This window comes from Xyrauchen texanus, chromosome 31 (assembly GCF_025860055.1).
Source record: "Xyrauchen texanus isolate HMW12.3.18 chromosome 31, RBS_HiC_50CHRs, whole genome shotgun sequence".
Lineage (NCBI taxonomy): Eukaryota > Metazoa > Chordata > Actinopteri > Cypriniformes > Catostomidae > Xyrauchen > Xyrauchen texanus.
Genome location: NC_068306.1, coordinates 36,381,481 through 36,390,547, shown reverse-complemented (window position 1 = coordinate 36,390,547; position 9,067 = coordinate 36,381,481).

The following is a 9,067-nucleotide window of genomic DNA, read 5'->3' as shown; positions in this document are numbered from 1 at the left end:
TGACATTGTTTAAATTGGTGATTTATCATTGAATTAGGAGGCACTTGAAACTAAAGTACTTGGATGACTTACCGTGGTCTGAAATTATTTATCTTATATGTATGGTTTGGGAGTTTAGTAGATTATTCTCAGAATGTAATGTGAGTAATTTAATTCACATATATCAATTATATTGGGATGAGATGACTAAGAATTGGATTTAAAATATATGGACACCATTTGCAGTAGTGTTGTATAAATACTGCGCTAATTTAAACATGTTTCAGTAGTTTGCAAGTTAATGTAATACTGCTTAGAGTATAGTTTAAAAGATATGTGGCTCACTGTCCTGGGTGAAGGGCTCAACATAGGTACAAATTAGGCTCTAAGGTAAAGTTTAAGAGTCTATGATCCAATAATTTAGTATAGCTTTAAAATAACCAAATAGACAAAATAGAGAAGATTTTCCTGTTAGACTAAAGAGATGTATTGATTTCACCTGCGTGAAATGTTCGTCCTGGTCTGCGGGAGGAGAGAAATTCATACAATGGTCTATTTGCATAAAGCTGAATGGCAAGGTGATCTCAAATGCTGTGAGGAGGAGAGACACGTTGCGACGCAGAGCACAATATGCTTCTTGCTTACACAGAAGTTGCATGCAAGGTCGTTTGAGAGGAAGTTTGCTTCTTGCGTGATTGGCCCTGCATTCCAAATGGAAATTGAGAGAGAACAATCATAATAGTCCTGTGAAATAACTTAGAACAAATTTTCCAATAAAAGGTGAGTTCCGAAAGCCCCACACCGTTTAGCCTTCAAAGAGGATTGAAAGTTTTAAAAGGGAATGGGGCATAGGGATGATAATTTCTGAATGGAACGGACTGCTCAGCGAGGTATTCAGGGCTGAGAGGAATTAAACACCTGAGTGGGAGGACCAGTTTGAAACTGGAGTGTGTTAGAAAAAGTTTGAAATCAACACTGATCTTTAATTCCCTTGCCTCAAATAAAAGCTATGATGGAGCTCAAGTGACATGAAGCCAGAGATGAGTCCAAACATGGAGGCACTGCTCCAGGCGGAAGATGAGAGGACCTGTTTACGGACATATTGATCTGTACTATAGGTATACAGCGAAGCAGTAGATGCTTCAATGCCAGGGTCAGCAGCGGCTTATATGTGCTTACTCCAGCGTTGATTGTTTGGATTAAACGAACATGCTCCTCCCGAACTTTTGTTAAAAACTTTTGTGAATAGGTTTTAAGCACGAACTCTTGGCTAGGAACTCCTAAAGGTAAGTATCTATTACATGGTCTAAATGCAATCTGAGAAAAATGGAGGGAACGATTCAGTAGGCTTCAATGTGAATGCATGCCCTGATTTTAGTCATAACTCTTAATTATTGCATCTATGCTGCAATTTAGCACTCAGAAACATGGTTGGCCTATAACTGCATAATACTGCCCTGAGGCATCAAACACCATAGCTACTTCTAAAAGACACTGACACCTTCTATCACATGCACTTCCATATTATGAAACACAAGGATGGAATAAAATAAAATGGAGTGAGGGAAAATGACAGAAAGGTTTGTGGAATCAGGGCAGTGCTTTGCTGTAGAGGGTTATGATGGCACCACATGCTGATCACAGGTTGGGCGCATGGCAACTTTCAGTGTTTCACCACTATATGGGCTGCAAAGTGGTCAGACAGATGGAGCAAATGTTCTTTTGTGTGTGTCAAAATTGATAGACTGAAAGCAGACAAATTAGTCATCAATCAAAATTCAATAATAAGGTATAAATATGTCACCATCAGTGAGGTGATTTTTGGCTGGATTATTCAACAAAATACAAAGCAGCAGAATGCAACTGATGTAAATAGTGGTTAATGTTATTTGCACCATAGTTTAAATACTTAAATACACTTTAGCATTTATATAGTTACATACTTTTATAAAATAGCCAGACTCCTGACTGGAGCAAATGAGAGAAGGGGACATCACTGGCAGCGAGACACACCACAGCTGAAGTTAAAGGTTCCTTGTCACTGCTGCCTTTAATACAGAGTGGAAAGATGGTAAGTAATAATCGGGTACACTTCCTTTAGCGACATCTAGTACTCTGCGCATGCATCAAGCACTAGGTAGTGTAATCAAGCTTGAAATCAGTATTGTACCTAGAGACAGAAATGGCAAGATGTACAGTGAAAAATGAGTTACATTTTGGTCTGTTCTCACCCAAAACCAACTCAATCACTTCAGAAGACATTGATTAAACCAATGGAGTTTTATGGATTACTTTTATGTTATCTACTTTTTGGAGCTTCAAAGGCCTGGTCACCATTCACTTGCATTATTTAAACCTACAGAATGGAAATGTTCTTCTAAAAATCCCCATTAGTGTTCTACAGAAGAAAGAAAGTCATACAGGTCTGAGATGGCATGAGGCTGAGTAAATGATGAGAGAATCTTCATTTTGGGGAGAACTCTCCCTTTAAGTGTTGTCATATGATAATTTAATCAATAACTTGTCACAAAAATAATACTTTACTGAATAGTACAGCACACCACTTGATTCACATCTCAAAAGAAGAACTTTCCAAAAACTATGCCAAACTATGGTGTCTTAAATACTACGTGATTCTTTATTAGTCATATGAACCAATATTAGCATTGTCCATAATATTATGCAAAGGGTTTTAAGCGACACTACATTAAAAATTATATGTCAATCAATTCTTCTATATATATGTAGAGGGGATTAAGGGAGAGGAGGAGGCGAGAACCGGCTTGACAATATAAATAATAGTTTTAATATAAAACTGAACAAAAAGACACAAACACACACATGATGGTCAGCTGCCGTAAACGATCTCTCTCTCCGTCGCACCACCATCCGCAGTCGGCCTTTATCCCTCTCGGAGGCTTAATTTATCTGATAAGAGACCGGGTGTGTATAATCACGACCCGGCCCAGCCCTCCGCCCTGTCACAATATACTATTTGTATGCTACTATGGGCCCTTTTTTAAGAGCTCTAGTGTTAAGCTGAGCAATAAATCATACGTTCAAAGTCAGTGGGCATGGCCATTAAATTTAGGTATTTTCGTCCAAGCATGGGCTAAGTCTAGGCGCAAGTAGGTCTGGTGAAATTGCATGCGCAATAAGTGTAATTATTTCTGAGGTTTTCTTCAGTTATTAATCCAACTTCTGCATCCTACTGTAGGCTATTTTTAATTCGCTCAAGCACCAGTGATATAAACCAAGACAGCACATTCATAAGAAGTTGGTAGTGTAAATGGACTGTATGCAGTGAATTATAAGAATTGAAAATGACATTCTTTTGTGCATTAAAATGCATCCTTGATGATTGTCAGGCATATTTGACAGTGAATTTCTTCTTTTATACAAATTGAAAATATGATTCTCCTCAGAATTTCCTCTGTTAAATTACAGAGAATGTAAATATTATTAATACATTTTATCTGCTGACACACAAAGTATGGCTAGTATTAACAGTGATTTTATCGGCATGCACTTCACTTCTACTGGTCGATTTTGATTAATTAAATTAATTTATTGAAAAATTTCTGTCACACCATTCCTTGTGATTAGAGGTCTGCAGGGGCCTTAAAACAAAGCCTGAGCCCGACCAGGGATGTTGCTATGGCAAAATATTTGATGAATAATTTTGTCAAGGCCAAAATTGTTTTTTTGTGCCACATTCAAATGTGTCTTACAGATCAACTGCCCAGATGTTGTGTGGATTCTTTTAAAATTAAATTAATCTTGCATTTGGCACTTTAAACATGCTAAACATACTTCTCATCTGAAAGACACATTTGCGAAGTGAAATAAATTACAGTTTTTTGTGCATGTGTGGTTCAAGCCATCACAAAACCACTGTTGCATGTGCAGTAATCTGCTCTGCTCCATTTTACTGTATTCCGGGAGCATGCATTTTCTAGTTTTAAGTGCGGTGGAGGAAGTCAAAGCTCTTGAACAGCTAGACAGCCCCCAAATTTGAAACAGCACAGAGAAGGAAAAGAAAATTTACACTTTTTAATGGCACATCATCACTCTTACTAAAATGTATCACAATTTTACATCAGTTACAGTAACTGTGGTATTTTGGTATAAAATGGACAAATATGTTATTGTTAAATAATCTTTTACCTATTAGACTTAAATTTTATTACAGAGACCGTAGTGAAAGTTTCTAAATGTGCTACTATTTTTTCAGAACAAATGCTGTAATTTATATAGTATTTGTGTGTATTTTTATAATAATAATAATAATAATAAATAGGGGAAGGATGGGTTGAGTGGATACCCTCAGCCCTTAATGTTTTAGCCTCAGCCCCTGATGTTTTGAAATCCTAGAACGCCCCTGAACCCATCCCATCCTCGAGACCGTGTGACCCAAATGGTACCATCAGATTTTAAGACCGAACCCAGCCCGATCCTGTTAGTCTCTCACTCTTTTTATAATTTTTTCTCCAAGCATTTATGTATGTGTCACGAACCCCGCTCCTCTGCCCCATCTCCGCGTCCATGAGCACGCACACATGCACTCCGCGAGCGTGCTCGCTTCCCGCTTCCTCGCTCCGCCCCCTTGAGCTCGTACGCTCTGTTTCCTCCCTCGCGAGCTCACACGCTCATTCTGCTATTACGAGCTCTCGCTCGTAAACTCTCTCCCCCCTCTGACCCACTTGCACTCACGCGCTTCCTATCTTCACACATTAGTTACACCTGCCACAGTCCCAATCACCTGTCATTCGTTTCACCTGCACCTTCCCCTATAAATACCCAGCACTTCCGTTTCACGGGTGTTGGTTATTGTATGTTTAGTTTCCCGTACCTTTTCCCTGCTAGTCTCGTCTAGTTTTGCCCCTGCTAGTCCCGTCTAGTTTTGCCCCTGCTAGTCCCGTCTAGTTTTGCCCCTACTCGTCACCTCTTAGCTTGCCAACTTGTCCCCCTGTCTTCGTTCCCACTTTGTTATTGTTCTCTCTGGATTAACCCTCTTTGTACTTTTGCCTGCACTGCTTTATTTACAATAAAGCAGTTTTTCATCATTGTGACTGTCTCTACTTGTGTGTGTGTGTGTGTCAGGTTACAGAATAACCAACCTCACCGCAGACAGTCACAATGTTTCACACTAAGGAATGTTTCACGCTAAGGATTCGCGCAGCTCTCTAGAGCGGAGAAGCACATCTCATTCGGCGCGCGGAGCTACAGTGTGGAGAGAGGACCACGCGCTCACGGCCCGGGGGCAGCAGGTATGCACAGTGTCTGATTTATGTCACCCTGTTTCACCTGTGTCTGCCCCCGAGCCCGTTTATGCATCCAGTGCATTTCTGAGCGCCGTGCACTCTTCGGGCGCTAACCTAGGGTTTGCAATGCAAGGCAGCGTTTGTGTAACGCATAACCCCGCCCTTGACATTATGGAGCCAGCGGCCCGACTCTTGGGGTTGCGTCAGGGGAGTCAACCCTTGGAGGTTTTGAGTTTTGATTTTTGTGCCCTGGCTGACCAGGTGAATTTTGATGAGGTGGCTCTGAAAGACATTTTTCAATGTGGACTGAATGAGCCAACCTCATCATTAATGCCTGGTGGTCGCTGCCCCCTTAACCTGGTTCAGTTTATTGACCTCGCCCTACTGTACTCTGGTTCCTCGTTCACTGTGGGGGAGGCAGACACTAAACCAACGTTCCATACCATGGCCCCCGTCTTGAAGCCTACCACGGCCCCCGTCTTGAAGCCTACCACGGCCCCCGTCTTGAGCCTTACACGGCCCCCGTTTTTAAGCCTTACACGGCCCTAATCCCGAGGCCTGTCACGGCCCCAGCCTCGAAGCCTGGCACGGCCAGCGAGTCAACGCCCATGCCTGCCACGGCCAGAGAGCCAGCGCCCATGCCCGCCACGGCCAACGAGCCAGCGCCCATGCCCGCCACGGCCAACGAGCCAGCGCCCATGCCCGCCACGGCCAACGAGCCAGCGCCCATGCCCGCCACGGCCAACGAGCCAGTGCCCATGTCTGCCACGGTCAGCGAGCCAGCGCCTGAAGCCTCGACCGCCCCAGAGCCAAGGCCTGTAGCCTCGACCGTCCCCATGGCCACATCCCCTGTTGGCCGAAGACGTCAGAGAAGGAAGAGGGCCCCTTCTCCCCAGTCTCGTCTTGTGCTCAAGACCGCAGAGGTTCCCCCAGAGTCTTCCACGGCTCTGCCGGGTTCTGCTCCGCCCCCAGAGTATTCCACAGCTCTGCCGGGTTCTGCTCCGCCCCCAGAGTTTTCCACGGCTCTGCCGGGTTCTGCTCCGCCCTCAGAGTCTTCCACGGCTCTGCCGGGTTCTGCTTCGCCCCCAGAGTCTTCCACGGCTCTGCCGGGTTCTGCTCCGCCCCCAGAGTCTTCCACGGCTCTGCCGGGTTCTGCTCCGCCCTCAGAGTCTTCCACAGCTCTGCCGGGTTCTGCTCCGCCCTCAGAGTCTTCCACGGCTCTGCCGGGCTCTGCTCCGCCCTCAGAGTCTACCACGGCTCTGTCAGCCTCTGCTCGCCCCTCCGAGCCCTCCCGGGCTTCGCCTCTCGAGTCTCTCAGGGCTTCCCCTCTCGAGTCTTTCATGGCTCCACCCCTCAAGCCTCTCACGGCTTCGCCTCTCGAGTCTCTCAGGGCTCCTCCGCCTCCCAGAGCTCTACCCCTCGAGTCTCTCAGGGCTCCATCCCTCGAGTCTTTCATGGCTCCACCCCTCAAGCCTCTCACGGCTTCGCCTCTCGAGTCTTTCATGGCTCCACCCCTCAAGCCTCTCACGGCTTCGCCCCTCGAGTCTCTCAGGGCTCCATCCCTCGAGTCTTTCACGGCTCCACCCCTCAAGCCTCTCACGGCTTCGCCTTTCGAGTCTTTCATGGCTCCACCCCTCAAGCCTCTCACGGCTTCGCCCCTCGAGTCTCTCAGGGCTCCATCCCTTGAGTCTTTCATGGCTCCACCCCTCAAGCCTCTCACGGCTTCACCTCTCGAGTCTTTCAGGGCTCCATCCCTCGAGTCTTTCATGGCTCCACCCCTCAAGCCTCTTACGGCTTCGCCTCTCGAGTCTCTCAGGGCTCCTCCGCCTCTCAGGGCTTCCCCTCTCGAGTCTTTCCTGGCTCCACCCCTCAAGCCTCTCACGGCTTCGCCTCTCGAGTCTCTCAGGGCTCCTCCGCCTCTCAGGGCTCCGCCCCTCGAGTCTCTCAGGGCTCCTCCCCCTCTCAAGCCTCTCAGGGCTCCCCCTCTCGAGTCTTTCAGGGCTCCTGCTCCTCCTCTCAAGCCTCTCAGGGCTTCGTCTCTCGAGTCTTTCAAAGCTCCCCCCCTCAAGCCTCTCGAGCCTCCCAGGGCTCGGCCACTAGAGGCTCCTATGGCTCTGCCTCCCGAGCCTCCTACGGCTCCCCCTCCAGAGCCTCCTACGGCTCCACCTCCCGAGCCTCTCATGGCTCTGCTCCCAAAGACTCCAGAGCTTCCTAGGGCTCCGCCTCTCGAGCCTTCCACGGCTCCACCACCCGAGCCTCCTATGGCTCTGCTCCCTAAGACTCCAGAGCCTTCTAGAGATTCGCCTCCCGAGCCTCCTGCGGCTCTGCCTCCCGAGCCTCCTACGGCTCTGCTCCCTAAGACTCCAGAGCCTTCTAGAGATTCGCCTCCCTATCCTCCTGCGGCTCCGCCTCCCAAGCCTCCTACGGTGCCACCTCCCCCGGCTCTGCCTCCAGAGCCTACCAGGGCTTCACTCCTGGAGCCTTCTATGGCGCCACCTCCCACGGCGTCACCTCCCTTGGCTCTGCCTCCAGAGCCTTCCAGGGCTTCACCTCTGGAGCCTCCTACGGCACCACCTCCATGGGCTCCACTTCCTGAGCCTTCCAGGCCTTCGCCCCTAAAGCCTCCTTCGGCTCCACCTCCAGAGCATTCCAGGCCTTCGCCCCTAAAGCCTCCATCGGCTCCACCTCCGGAGCCTTCCAGGACCCCACCTCCAGAGCCAACTACGGTGCCGCCTCTGACGACTCCGCCTTTCACGGCTCAGCCCGGACTTCCTGACCCTCTACCTGTCCTGTGGCCTCGTCCCTGGCCTCCGGACCCTATTCCTGTCCGGTGGTAACCTTCCAGACCCCCGGACCCAGTCCCTGTCCTCCAGTCGCCTTCCAGACCTCCTGACCCAGTCTCTGCCCTATGGCTGCCCCCTAGACCTCCCGACCACCCGCCTGTCCACTATGTTCCCCCTGACCTTGCCTTGAACTGCCCATTGACCCCCTTGGACTGCCCTCATATTGTTTGTGTGTTTTGTGGGTTTTCTGTTCCCTCGAGCTCACACGCTCGTTCTGCACCCCGCGAGCTCACACGCTCGTTCTGCACCCCGCGAGCTCACACGCTCGTTTTGCACCTCGTGAGCTCACACGCTCGTTCTGCACCCCGCGAGCTCACACGCTCGTTCTGCACCCCGCGAGCTCACACGCTCCTTCTGTCCCCTCAAGCTCACACGCTCGTTCTGTCCCCTCGCGCTCCTCGCAGCCGAGCGTGGCCGTCAGGAGCCGTCCTATTCAGAGGGGGGAGTACTGTCACGAACCCCGCTCCTCTGCCCCATCTCCGCGTCCACGAGCACGCACACATGCACTCATGGCGTGCTCGCTTCCGCTTCCTCGCTCCGCCCCCTTGAGCTCGTACGCTCTGTTTCCTCCCTCGCGAGCTCACACGCTCGTTCTGCTATTATGAGCTCTCGCTCGTAAACTCTCTGCCCCCTCTGACCCACTTGCACTCACGCGCTTCCTATCTTCACACATTAGTTACACCTGCCACAGTCCCAATCACCTGTCATTCGTTTCACCTGCACCTTCCCCTATAAATACCCAGCACTTCCGTTTCACGGGTGTTGGTTATTGTATGTTATTGCATATGCCTCTGCCAGTCGTTAATGTAAATAATAATATTGTCTAAATATGCAGTGGCATACATAACGTGCGGCTGGAGAATCTTATGCATGAGGTGCTGGAATGTGTCAGGAGCCCTAAACAAACCGAACAGAAGAGTGATGAATTGGTGTAATCCAAACGGTGTGGAAAATGCCGTTTTTTCCTTGGGATAATGGAGT